The sequence below is a fragment of the Scleropages formosus genome, chromosome 10 (genome assembly GCF_900964775.1).
Source record: "Scleropages formosus chromosome 10, fSclFor1.1, whole genome shotgun sequence".
NCBI classification, from domain to species: domain Eukaryota; kingdom Metazoa; phylum Chordata; class Actinopteri; order Osteoglossiformes; family Osteoglossidae; genus Scleropages; species Scleropages formosus.
In genome coordinates this window covers 14,820,233-14,834,160 of record NC_041815.1, presented here as the reverse complement: position 1 = coordinate 14,834,160, position 13,928 = coordinate 14,820,233, and positions in this window count along the sequence as shown.

Here is a 13,928-nt window from a genome sequence, read left to right as displayed (position 1 = left end):
TTGCCGAATTGATTTATTCTGATTTTTCCCGTTTTAAGACTTCCGATAACATGCTTTTTTTCCGCAAGCTTCTTGTGAAGTTTTACGTCTGTGACTTAAACATAACATGCAATGTACAACCTTGTTTTTATATTAAAACTGATTAAAAAAAAGTGAAGGGCGCCTTGGGTTTGTCCTTCCCGTGTCCCTGACAGAGAAGGATTTAATGCATCGTGGGGTCTGGCAGTCAAAACAAAAACTGACCTCATGTTCTTCAGCCCTGTTATCCCAAAGCCATCGAAATGATTTATGCTGTGCTCCAGCAAAATACGTAAAGGCTCGCACAGTCTTGTTTACAAAATAGCTCCATGAGAATAAACCCTTTCGGCGTGTTATCGCGTGTTTAAAAGATTCACTTCTCCGCTGGTCTAGTTGTTGCACTTGAGCACTTGCAGACTTTCTGTGGTCAGGTCCTTTAGTTTTTGTGGGGCTGTTCATTAACTTATCACGTTTCTTCATTTTCCTCGTACGAGTGCTGTACCGCCCTCCTCGCAGAAGTCCGGGAAAAATCGCCTCATTCGATGTGCACGATTACCACTAATGACAGACTGGTTGCTCCCAGCATCTCTTCCAGGCCGAAATGTAGAGATGAAAGAACGGAGGATGGCGAAGGACACGTCTCGGTAATACCAAAGTGACCGCATCCAGACCCCGCAAGTCCGGCTGCACTTCACTTTAATCTCTACGGTTTTCTGTGCTTCTTTCAAATGGATCTGTGTCCCATCCACGAAAAAAGCAGGAAGCGCAATTAAGGCGCGTGAATTGATGTCCAGAGGCCATTCGGCCCCGAGTCTACGACAGCCCCCGGCCCTGACGCGCACGTTCTCCCGTGTGGGAGATTTTTGGGGTAGATGAGGGATGATCGCTTGCCCACCTGCTCTGAGAAAACGCTCCTCCATCCAGAGGTGATAATGAAGTTCCTCAAGCAGTAAAGATGCTGGTTGCAAGGCTCTTAAAAGGCCTGCATGTGCGACCAGCCCCAGGGCCCGATCTTCCACAGCTTCTTAGTCGCCAGAACAGAAGGCTTAAATGGAAGGTCCTTTCCAAGCTGTTCTGCTGGCTCACTTGATACGCAGCCTGCTTCCCTCTGCACTCGAGTGCCTAAGGTGAGTGCTTCCTGCACTTTTGTTGTAAGTGACATAATGAACATAATGCTTCTAGAGTGTGATGACGGCCTTCTGAAGGCTGCTGTCACACTGGACCGCCTCTGGCAGTCAGGATGAACCTGAGACCAACCGCAGCGTAGGTGCTTGGTGCCTGACAGAGCCCCGTTTTGGAGGGTGGGTAGACACAATGGTGCGTGCAGGACAAAGCTGGACCCGAAGGAGACGTGAGGCCAGGGGGAAAACATGGGATGGTCTACAGCGATCTTGTTGCACAAGGTTTCAGGGGTCCGAAGCGGTATGGGAGGGGTTTCGTATAACTGGCTGTTTGCTGCCAGTCATCTTACGACAGGCGAGGACAGTTCAGTTTATGGCCCCGATGGGCAGGGGCTGACATGTGAGACCCGGTGAAGATTGGCCAACAGGCCTGTTCCAGTTTCATAATGGCTGCTGAGTAAAAACCAAAGTACAAGAGACAACCGCCAGTGTAGCGCAAACCAACGACAAGGAGTACTAATGTTCTCTCCTCTGAGCCTCCTGTGCCGCAGGTTTTTTCCACATCAACGGCCCCTTCAAGCCTGTCAATTTTCTTAAAAGCTGCATTTGACGGCCAGCGGTCTGGGACAGGTTTACGTTTCCTGTGCGTGACACTTGACACGAGTATTTCCTCGATGTGTCAACAGGCCATTCACCGGTCTCATCGCGGTGGAGCCGGACTGCGGCTGCAAGGCTGGTGGGGTGAACCCCCCTCTCGACACACACCCCCACCACACGCACAGTCTCTCCCTTGTCCCTGCAGGAAACGGATGGATACATTGATTTACTATTTTGGGAGCAGGATACAGGCTGTGTCAAGCGCCGTGGGGAACATGTCTGCAACGCCAGCAAGCGCGATGCTGAGGGAATAGTGAGTGGCTGCACCGGGACCCCGCTTATGCCCGTTGGCTTCCATCTTCCGACATGCATCAGGAGCATTAGTCACCCGAAGGGCGAAGAGAAGTCCTGGCTGAGTTGCACTTGACGGTTGAGATACTTTTAATCTTTGCATTAGGATGATGGTACAAGAAGGACTGTAAACATGTGTTTGGTCGGTCCCCTGATCCAGAGTGAATACAGTGTTCTGCCATGTAGTGCCTTTACATTTATTCACTTAGCAGACACTTTTATCCAAAGCAACTTCCAATGAACTCTATGTAGTGTTCAGTCCACACAGCTTATTCACCGTGGTGACTTACACTGCTAGATACACTACTTACACTGGGTCACTCATCCATACATCAGTGGAACACACTCTCTCTGTCACTGTCACTCACACACTATGGGGGAACCTGAACAGCATGTCTCTGGAGTGTGGGAAGAAACCAGAGCACCCAGAGGAAACCCATGCAGACATGGGGAGAACACACAAGTTCCACACAGACTGAACAGGGATCAAACCCATGTCCTCTCACAGCACCCAGACACTGTGAGACCGCAGCGCTACTTCCTGTGCCGCTGTGCTGCCCCCTTTAAAAGAGAGAAGAACAGAAGGAGTATTATTATATGAATGGTGATGTCAACACAGCAGGATATTATGTTGATTGCGCTCAATGTTCTCGTAGTTTGGCTGTAATTAACAGACAATAAAAGAAAACGTCTCTCTCTCTCAGGTCAGTACTCTTGTCTCCTGTTACGCCTTACAGTAGCTTGCAGTGATTTTCCTTCTGATCATGACAGTGCAGTTTGACTATGGGATGGAGCTGATGTGTTATTCCATCTGTATTGGGCTGGAAGTAGAGAGTAACATCTTGAAAAACATCTGGGTCGGGAGGTTTAAGCTGTGCAATAACTAAAGCGCGCTCCCTTTTGAACACCACGTGTAAACAAGTCTTCTCACACGACCGGATCATTTACAGCCGTGTAACCTTAACAAAATAAAACACAGGTTTGTTTAAAAAGTCAGAGCTCAACATCTCTAATATGTCATTGCTTAGGTGCAGCATCCAGATGTGAAGAGGCTCAGGTTACAGAACATTTCAGTACAAAGTGTTTTGTTTATATTACCAATAACCTTATCAAAGTGAACAAGTGATAAAACTTTATTTACAATAGGTTGGGCATTTTCCTTGTAATTTATATAAGGGCATTAAAGCTTGTTTATAGAGAGAAAGGTAAGAGGAGATCATTAATATTTTATTCATATGACTGAAGTCTATATTAAGCAGGTTTTTACTTTGCTGCTGTTAGCAAGTAAGGTGGGTGTGGTGGTGCAGTGGGTTGGGCTGAGTCCTGCTCTCGGGTGGGTCTGGGGTTCAAGTCCCGCTTGGGGTGCCTTGTGATGGACTGGCATCCTGTCCTGGGTGTGTCCCCTCTGCCTCCAGCCTTATTCCCTGTGTTGCTGGGTTAGACTCTGGTTCCCTGTGACCCTGTAAGGGACAAGTGGTTCAGATAGTGTGTGTGTGTGTGTGTGTGTGTGTGTGTGTGTGTGTGTGTGTGTGTGTGTGTGTGCGCGCTGTTAGTAGTGTTTGCCTTGCAAGGACAGATCTGTTGATATGACTGGTACCATAGAACAATGTTCTGTATTATAACTGTGCTTTATTACTATAAGTGGGGGGTGCAGGGGTGCGGTGGAACAGTGGGTTTGGCCGGATCTGGGGTTCGAGTCCCACCTGGGGTGCCTTGTGATGGAGTGGCGTCCCGTCCTGGGTGTGTCCCCTCTCCCTCCAGCCTTGCACCCTGTGTTGCCAGGATAGGCTCCAGCTCGCTGCGACCCCTGCTTGAGACACGGGGCTTTAGCCAGTGTGTGCGTGTACAGTAAGTGTGAGTGTATGCAGCTTTAGCAATGGGCTACGTGCTGGCAACATGTTGTTTGAGATTAGCGTTGTACACCATAGGTGTGTTTCGTGGCATCGACGCTGCGCAGTGTGGATTGTGGGAAAGATGCGCTGCAGCGTGAGTCCTGTCCACTGCAGATGACCCGCGTGACATTCACATGGTGGTGGGAAGCTGGGGTAAAGAGCACCCTGGGCAAACTCCCCGCGTCTGTCGTCTTAGCAAGTGACAGCCTCTGGCCCCAAGGCTCTTCCGAGACGGGTATTTTTAGAAGTCCTCCCTTGTGCTCACAAGGGAACATGGAGAATGCTTTGCGGTGATGCCAGCAGTCCAGCAGAAAGGCCAGGAAGATCGATGGTGATACTAGGTGACAAAGTGAGGCCCTGGGGCTCTTCAGTGCCAAGGTTTCCCAGACCCTGGGCATCAGCGCTTCTCTCTCTCGAGTTTCTTTTTTCAGAACATCACCGTTGAACTTTCACTTGAGCAGAGCTGAAATTGGAGACCTGAAGGGGAGGGACCCGAACAGTAATTTAATTACCTTCATTTGATTACAAACCACGCAGCACCAGATTTGCACATTAAATGTCTATCCTCCCCACTTCCACGCGAAGATTTACCTCTTTTACATCCGTGTGGCGTGGTTTTTCAGCTATCGTGTAAAGGCAGGGTAAAGGTAAAGGATCTTTCGGCATCTTCCCGGAAGCGACGTTTAGCGTCGCTGTCCACGGACTGCCAGGAAAGCTTGGACCCCGGAGGTGGTGCGGCACTGCTCCAACTTGTGATGAGGTGGAAGGCGGCTGGATCTCTTCAAAACACTTTAGAGCTGCGGAGCTGGATAAAAAAACATCGCTACTGCCTTCTACGTTAAGTTCAGACAGACAGCCCCACCCATCCACCCTGCTTTTAATGTCCACTCTGGTGATCCAAAAGAATGCGCCCGTGTCTCCGCTCAGCGCACGGGGAAGCTTTTGGAAATGCGATTGAGGGCCGATGCCTGGGTGGATATTCCCGTCCGTCACCGACACATAACCGCGTAAGGGATCGCGTGCCTGGATTATAGTATGTATCTTTAAACTGCAAAAATGGACCGCGAAGTCTTTCTGCGCAAAGGCACCGGGCCGTCCGGCACACGTGCTGCTGGCCGGCCAGTCTTGGAGGTCATCTGCGGGATGCGGCAGCACATGGACCTCCGGGGCATCAGGAGGGAACGGAACGGACAAGCCCCTGCAGGGTCACGCCGATCTATTGTTCAGTCACGTGTAAAAATACGCAGCTCGTGGTGAAAGAGGGAGGAGTAGCTTTACGCTGCAGAGTGGAAAAGCAAACCGTATCTCCTGCCCTAGGTCCGTAACACAAGCTTTTGCAGTCAGCTGTAGCCCAATATGTTCAGCCGAGTTTAGGGCTTGGATGGCCAATCTTCCGATAGGTGCGGAATCGGTAGTTCGATTTAGCGTGACGTGCAAGGACCCGTGTCGCATGCCTGTCGCACCGAGGAGCTAAAGCAGCGAGTAAAGCGGTTTCCATTTCGACGAGCGAACGGGCACTGGCACGCAAGCTGAACGACGGCGAGCCGTGACGAACGGCACGTAAAACGAACCCGCTTCTGCGGTCGCACGTCGCGCACATGCATTTAAGGCAGAAGGCGGGAAGCACTATAGGGTGTGGGCTGCAGAATTCTCCTGCTGCGAGCTCAGTGCAGCCTGGGGAATCGCACATAGCTGTCAGCCTTAATCTGTACTGTGACATCCCGCAAATTAGGGAGATTTTTCCTTAAAGCAGACGTCCTCTTTCTGCAGGAGCAGCAGGGGAGGTGTCCTCTGTGAGCGGCTGCTTAATTAGTCCCTCGGTTCCCGGATCCCTCTGCGATGCGCTCCCCCGGCCGCCTCCGTCCCCCTCCATTCATTTGCCTGCAAACTCCCCGTTTTCGCAAGCGCGGGCGTGGGCTCAGCTGCGAAAAGGTGGATTATTTACTGGTTGCTGCATGTTTCTGCATTCACGCTTCGACCCAAGCCGAAACCCCCTTGCGTGAGCGTGCGCGGCTCTCCCGAGGAGCTGGTTTTCATCTCGACTAAGATCTCGCATTTACTCCGGGGGGGGGGGGGGGCTTGCAGATTAGATTGGCACCCCGCTCTGTGCCCTTCTCATGTGTCCTTCCGCTCACCGTGATTGGTGCTCTGCCTGTTTGCGTTTGTGTGCGAGCCCAAGGAAGCGGGCAGGGTGGAATTTCATCGATACAAATATGCTGATGGCGTAAACAAGGCACATCGTGGCCAGTAATGGCAAGCGGATGTTCATAAACAACTGTCCAGTCATGGGCACATGGAGGTCAGAGTGACTGCTTCATCTGCCTCTTTATTGTCAGCAACTCCCACCCTCTTCCACCGTCTATGCCTGGATCCTCATTCCCGGGGGGCGGAGGGGGGTCTACTAACACACGACTGGATATTCCAAACTCTGCTCCCACAAAGAAGTACTCGCTTGACGTGTTCCTTCCTCTGCCGCCTCATCGCACCGAAACAAGATCAAAACAAGGCAGCCGATGTCACGACCTCTCCGCTGAGATCGCAGCCTCTGACTCCCGCTCTGCACAGCCTACCCAGAATTATATGCTCAAAATATGCACTATCAAGAAAGCAAACAAGCACAATAACAGGGCCTTCCCTACTCCTCAGACACCATCTGTCAGAGTCAAAACCACCCTGGAAAAAAGTAGGCTGTAACCAATATTTTGTCATGGCTGGTGTCCCCAAGGTACATCCCACCTGATATGACCCCTTTCGTGCAACTTTCACGCTCCATGGGAGCACTTTTAAAAACACCTGCACACAATTAGCCCACGGTCATTGAGCAACAGCATTTCCTGGGCAGCCAGTAAGTGCTCGTAATTGGACCAGGTCCCGGGGGACAGCTGGTAATTGGACCTGACGCGTTGCTCATCGGACACAAAGGCTGCACCCTGGCGTCACATCGGTGATGCAGGTGAGTGCGAGTGTTCTCATTAGGAGACTCGCTGTTGCAGGGGTTTTTCAGGTTTGCCATCCTTTTTACAGGTGGGTGCTCAGGTACAGACAGTTCCTTCCCTGGAAGGCAATGCATTTTCTTGACAGTAGGTTAACACACTGTATTATTATAAAGCACCTTCCCTCGGAGCAAATGCATTAATAACATCGTCTAGAACTTTTCTAGAATACTACGCTAAACTCTGAAAGACAATAGTTTAATAAAGCCCTATTGCTACCCACCATTTTTTCACTTGGCTGGAGAACAGCGCCTTTCTGTTGCTTTAAAGTGCTTGTTATGCTGTGCAAGACAAGAATTCCTAAAAACTGCTGTAGCTACTTAAGGTAGGATAATTCGGGGTGGATCAGTCTTACCCTTTTTGGATTTTCAAATGTGTCATTGAAACTGTATACCACAACACCTATACTGCAGTTGCACTGCAGTTAATATGGATTCTGGTTTCTATGGATACCACCATCCCATTTTGCAGCATCACATGTCAAAATGAGGACAGGTTCACTTATGGTCATTTACTTCCTCTGAGACAGTTACATTTCGAGAGTTTTTCTTAAATGAGCATCTTTATAGATGTTCGTATCAAAAAGGTCTTTTAATCTCCATTTAATCCCTGGCAGAAGTGCTGTGTGACACCTCATTAATAAACATTAAAGGTGGTGGGGGGAGAGAGGGTGCTGGAAAAAAAAATCTTCTCGATTCTCTGCTCAGCCATTGCTTCTTTGCTGATTTATTTATTTTTATTTTTCACAAGCAAAAGAATGACTGGGGTTTGTGTTCACTGTCAGTCCCTTCCTCCACCCCTACTGCAGCTGCCTGGGGAATTGTGCTACTAATAACACACACACACCCAACGCACACTGTCTGAACCGTTTGTCCCATACGTGGTCACGGGGAGTCAGAGCCTAATCCGGCAACACAGGGGCGTTAGGCTGGAGGGGGAGGAGACACACCCAGGACGGATGCCAGTCCATCGCAAAGCACCCCAAGTGGGACTCGAACCCCATACCCACCAGAGAGCAGGCTCAGGCCAAACCTGCTGTGCCACTGCATCCCCCCACTACCTCTTCTCTTCTGGTCTTAAGCGTTTACGTCGAGTTCAGCTCCTTCATCATGCAACCTCTGATGAGCAATCGTCAAACCACCTGTGTTTATGTGAGCCCTTTATAATAAGGCTTGATGTTCTGGTTGCCTCGTTCTTCCTTGAGTGATTGAAAAAGGACACTTCCTTTCTGCTACAAGCACGACTCTGATTAACACCAGTTTAAACGTTCATTTACGAAAGATTAAATGCTCCATTCAGCCAATAAAATCCTCATTCGATTTCCCCTTATTTCTGTACCGAAGACCTCCTTGAGAACAGACCTAGGAGAGGTTTGTCAATACTTGAAGGAGCCAGGCCTGTAATTTCATCCTGGCCTGAAACACATCAACCCTTTCACCCTCACCAAACATGAGCATGAAGAAGTCTCAGTCTGTGATTTAGAAATCCGTCAATGCATTTAGAGAAAAAAGTACTGAATATAATTTTATTTTCAGTTTTATCAATCCCTATAGTAGGTTTAAAAGCGGTTCTCCTGAATGACAAAGGCTATTTCATAGCAAGGAGCCCTTTTGTAAATGCCAACACGCATGCGCATGACGCATTAACAACAGTGTCCTGGTCCTTTTTGGCTTGTGGTTATGCACTCTCAGTGTAAATGCAGTTATGAGTTGAACAAAATCATTTTTCAGTCTGCCTTTTTTGCATCTATGGCTTTGCACTAGTACGTCAAGTTGTTTCAAAGCCAGTGTCTTGAATGAATAATCTTAGCTTATGTTGTAGCTAATAAATTTGTTCCTCTTGTCACTAAGCAGTCCTCATGATCGGTGGCAACGTGTTCTGTCGCGCTCGTCTGGTCTCTTCCTCACCTTTTAGCAAGCAATATTGTTGATTACAGATTTCTGATGAAAAATGTGAGTAATTGCTCAGTTTTCACTGCTTTGTGATGACAATGCTGCCGTGTTGCGCTTCAACAGGAAGCGTAAAAAGGGACAGGAAGTGAGCGCCACAGGATGTGGTTGTAACAGTTTGGGCCTAAGGGAGTGCGGGTGGGGTGGGGTGGGGTGGGGTGGTGTAGGAGTGATGCATCAATGCATCAGAACAGACCCGGGCGTTAGACTGTTTGGACCTTTTGTGGTTTCCTCTGATTTCCAGCAATTCATTAGGTGCACAATGCCCATCAGGGATAGCTTCTTGTTACTAGGTGTACAAGGACATGAAGCCCTTATATAACAGGCTCCCGTACAACAAAGAACCACTATAACAGCTTATGAAAATATATACTGTACACTTTTTCATACAACACGTCTATAATTCAGAACACTGGCGCTTTTGCCTGTTGCGTGGTCGTTTTACTGCCACAGAGGGTTTATTTCTCTGTCTAAAGGCTTGTATCAGATGTCTTGAGACGCACGTATACACTCGGTGTCTAAACCCAGAAGGTTTTAGTCCCTCAGTGGTGTTCATCTGGACATTTTCCTTGAGTTTATAACTATGGTCGCACTTCTTCCATAAGAAAGCCAGAAACGTATATACTCCCTCTTGCCATCACACTGACAGTTGTGAATCTGGCACAATCACTAGTTAAGGTAAACATTCACCCATCCATCCACTGTCAACAACCGCTGGTCCCGAGCGGGGTCGCGGCGAGCCGGAGCCTAACCCGGCAAAACAGGATGCAAGGCCGAAGGGGGAGGGGACACACCCAGGACGGAACGCCAGTCCTTCACTAGGCACCCCAGGCAGGGCTCGTATCTAGTACACAATATCTATACAATACAAACTATTATAACTCTGCAATGGATGGTCCTAAGCCCGGCTGAGAAAGGAGGAGGGTTGGGCATGGGGCTAGCTACCCCACGCCGTAAAAACCTTGCCAGCTACAGAAACGCCAAAAAAGAACATTCAAGGCATCTCAGTAAGAGATGCCTGGAGAGCCCTTGTTGGTGGCCTATGCCCCAGAAGGGGTGGAAGGCATAAGAAGAAGAAGAAGACAGAATATTATTAATTCATTTATTTGATGCTTTTATTCAAAGTGACTGACAATATTCAGTTATGTAGAATGATTTACTCATTTATACAGCCGTTTAGTTATTACTAGAGAAATGCAGGCTTAGTACTTTAATGAATGGTTAAAGCAGGAGCTGGGATTTGAACCTGAGGCATTTTATGTTTAGAAAAATATTCTATAAACATCTAATTATTAACTAAGTTCTTTAAATCGTATAAACAGCTTCTTATCACATGAATTCCCTTACACTACTGTAAATAAACTTGAATATTTGTGATCAAATGGTGGTTATCCAACATCATTTGCTATATGCAGTGCTTCTAAAGACATACTCTGACGGTGCTTTGCAGAGTGAAAGACATAGGCAGTGATCTATTGAACTTTATCTCTCTGAATAATAAGCATCCCTGAACCAAACTATGAAAAATGCCTCTGTCCTGAACGTACCCTAACACCACATGCTTCCCGGACATTCTCTGGACCAGCGTGACCCTGCATTGTAGTTGTTGGTAATGAATGTATGAATGAACATAGTAGTAAAAGACAAGCTGGAGACCATTTTGTTTCAAATATATAAAATTATACCTTTATTCTGCTATTTCATTTCATTTTACATGACATGCTTTTCTTTTGGGAACTTCATTAAGAAGTAATGAATAATTCAACCCCCTCACAAGAGGAAATCACCTAATGGTGAATTTGCGTTGTGTATGTGTGTGTTGCTCCACATGCTTCTTGTATGTTATTCTCTTTACGGACTATAATTGAAGAACATTCCAAAAGTTTTCCTCTTACAGTCCTATGTACAGTAGAACAAATTCAGTAAAGCACGTATGTGGCCGGTGGCACTGCTTTCCATCGTTTGAGATTTACTCCTCTGGAGTTCAAAGTTCAGATAAATTTGCTCATCTGGATGAGAATGTGTATGGCCATTGACGTCAGGAAGCCTATGATGTCAGCGGTGGTGGAGTTCACAGCAGGGGTGGCTAAGGTGATGTAGTAAGTGGAACTTGGTCCTTTCAGCAATTCTTTTTTTATAGAACCTCGTAAAACATGTACTACATGTTCCCTGTCTAAATGCTTTTATACATAACTACGGAATCAATTATGAATGGATTTCATTCTGTGTGCCCCTTGTTTGCTTTTCCTCCTTTTCTTTTTGCTTCGTTGATAACCTAGTATACAGGAACTGATGTATGGATGGGTGACCCGGTGTAAGTAGTGTATTTAGCAGTGTAAGTCACCGCGGTGAATAAGGTGTGTGGGCTCATAACACTACATAGAGTTCATTGGAAGTCACTTTGGACTAAAGTGTCTGCTAAATAAATAAATGTCATGTAAATGTATACTGCTTTTAAGTGCTTTGTCATTGTAAGTAGCTCATAGTGTAGTGATTAGAGTTGTTGCATTTGGAGGTGATGGTTACTGGTTCAAATCTCACCTCTTACTGTAATACCTTTGAGTGAAGAACTTACCCTAAATTGCCTGGCTGTATAAATGGGGAAATACTTGTAAGTAGCTTAACATTAGGGGTTGCTTTGGGGGAAAGCATCAGCTGAATGAATAAACACATATGTACATCAGTACCTTCTTGGAAAATGCACACTGTAATTCTTGAAAAGTGGAAAAGCATCAGCCACCCTAAATACTGATATTAAAAAAAAGAGACCCATGTCCCAGTTGCTTCTGTCAAGCGGGACTTCCTGTACTATCTCTTTGGCCTTACAGGTGGTGAGGTTGTGTGACACGTTATTTAAATCCTGCAGCTGTACAGTTTCTTCCTGACGTGCTCTTCGTGTAGCTGTTTGCATTCATCTAAGTGTGACCCTGTAGTGCGTGCTGCAGTGTTGCCAAAGTAACAAAAGCAGACCGAGTGACTGACTCCCAGGGGAGAGGGGTCCGAATGAGACATCCCAGTTAATGCATCACTTGTCACATTCAAAGCCTGTAGCATTAGCTGAGACAGAAATGACCGATCTTCGTTTACAATAAGGTGGAAAAAGTGTTCGCAAGGAAAAAACCACCAATTCTATCAACCCAAATCTGTGGACGGGCTGTAAATAAACACTTCCCCCCAAATTTTTTTTTCTATCGGCCCTTGAGGTTCCTTGCAGCAACTTGGAACCTCAAGGGCCAATAGAGAAAATTCTGCCCAATATACAGCGTGTGATACAACTGCAAGACACTGACATTATGACCACACTGTGAGCACTTCCATGTCAGCACATTGTATTTAGCGCAAGAAGCCCTCTCAAAGAGCACGTACCATTTCCTTCTTCTTGCACGTCATCCTGCTCCAGCGCTCTCTGGTTTTACTTAAAATAAATTGCAGATCTTTAAAACGCTCCCAGCGCAGTTTTAAAATATGTCATTCTTAACGCATGCAGTGGATTGAGTATTATATAATGTAGGCATTAGAAATTCCCGTAGTCAGAGCTCTGGTGAAAGGAGCCTCATTTCGACAACGTTAACACCGTGACAAATGGAGAGAAAGAGCTGGCGGACTTGATGAAAATAGGTCCCGCTCATTGCCGAAGATGTAGTGACCCAGCGTGGTGACCGGGCGACCTGGTTCTAGACCGTGAGTGGAACGTGCCCTTTTGGAAAAAACACGAGGCCTTGCTTCCCTCCAGCCACCAGTGGGGCCCCTGCGTTCGGTCATGACCTCAGCGTGGCATCCCGTCAATAGACCTTCCCTTTTCATTTTACCCACCGTCATGTTTTTTCTGCCTCTTCTTCTGGGCTCTCTGTGGGAGGAGCTTGGCCCAGTTGAGCGAGGGGGTTTATGCTCCATCTCTGCTCTGCTCCAGGCATCCAACCCTTTACGTATATTTACACATCACATTGCAGCATGTAGCTCTGGGTCACATATGAATAACATCTCCATATCTTGCAATTTGATTATCATGCAGGAGGTAGCCTTTACAGTACTGTGAGCGGTCAACCATGATGACAGCCCCCTATTTCTACTGCTCACTTGCCAAATGTCTCTCTCTAGCTCAGCCACTCTCTCTCTCTCGCACACCCAGAGTCAGGCTCCCTCCACTTTCCATAAATAGTAAGCGACGCCCGAGCGCCTGGCTCTCGCTCTCATTTCTGCACCGTTGGCTGTGCTGCAGCCGTCGCCCTACCTGCACCACTGTATGAATGAAGAGAGGAGAGACATCCAGCGGCTCTCGAGCTATGCGTGTGCACATCGGCGGTGCTGTCGGTCAACAGAACACAGAGCCTGATCCCCACAGGCAATGGTGGCTGCGTGTACCGCGTTACTAGTCACCCGTTTCTTCAGCGCTATCCCACGAGTACGTTCAGATCCTCAGGAACACGGCCGTGGTCTCGACTCGACTCTGTTTGAACAAGGGCAGCCCGACGCTGTTTAAACAAAGAGCCTTGATGTGAACAATTCTAATACACTCCAGTGGAAATACACCACTGAATGAGCTGTTTGTTTCTTCTTTTACCTGCTGGTAATGACTTTAGGGCAGCAATTCTTTTTATGAGGACCAATAAATGTTTTGACCTCATACTCACGTTTTCAGATATATTGACAGGCATGTTTTGCCTCTTTATCATTAGTTATGGTGATCATTTCATGAAGCACTTGGCTGACACGCAGCGTTCAGGGTCAGTTGTTATGTACCTGTCCTTGTTCACTCAGAATTTACCCATTAGGCCACTTTGGGTGAAACATATTTGTCTGGATGTGCTACGATTACATGCTCATTGCCATGGTACCTTAGCCTGTATGTTCCCACTCAAGGCCTCCATGCGAGTCCAAATTTAGCTGCTTCTCCTGTCCCTTAAATGTTTCCACTTTCTAAAAGTAAACACAAATGTGCTTTGTCTGTAGGTTTTGCATTTGTATGACCTCTGCCTCAAATTACTGATAGAATATTTCTGGCTCTCT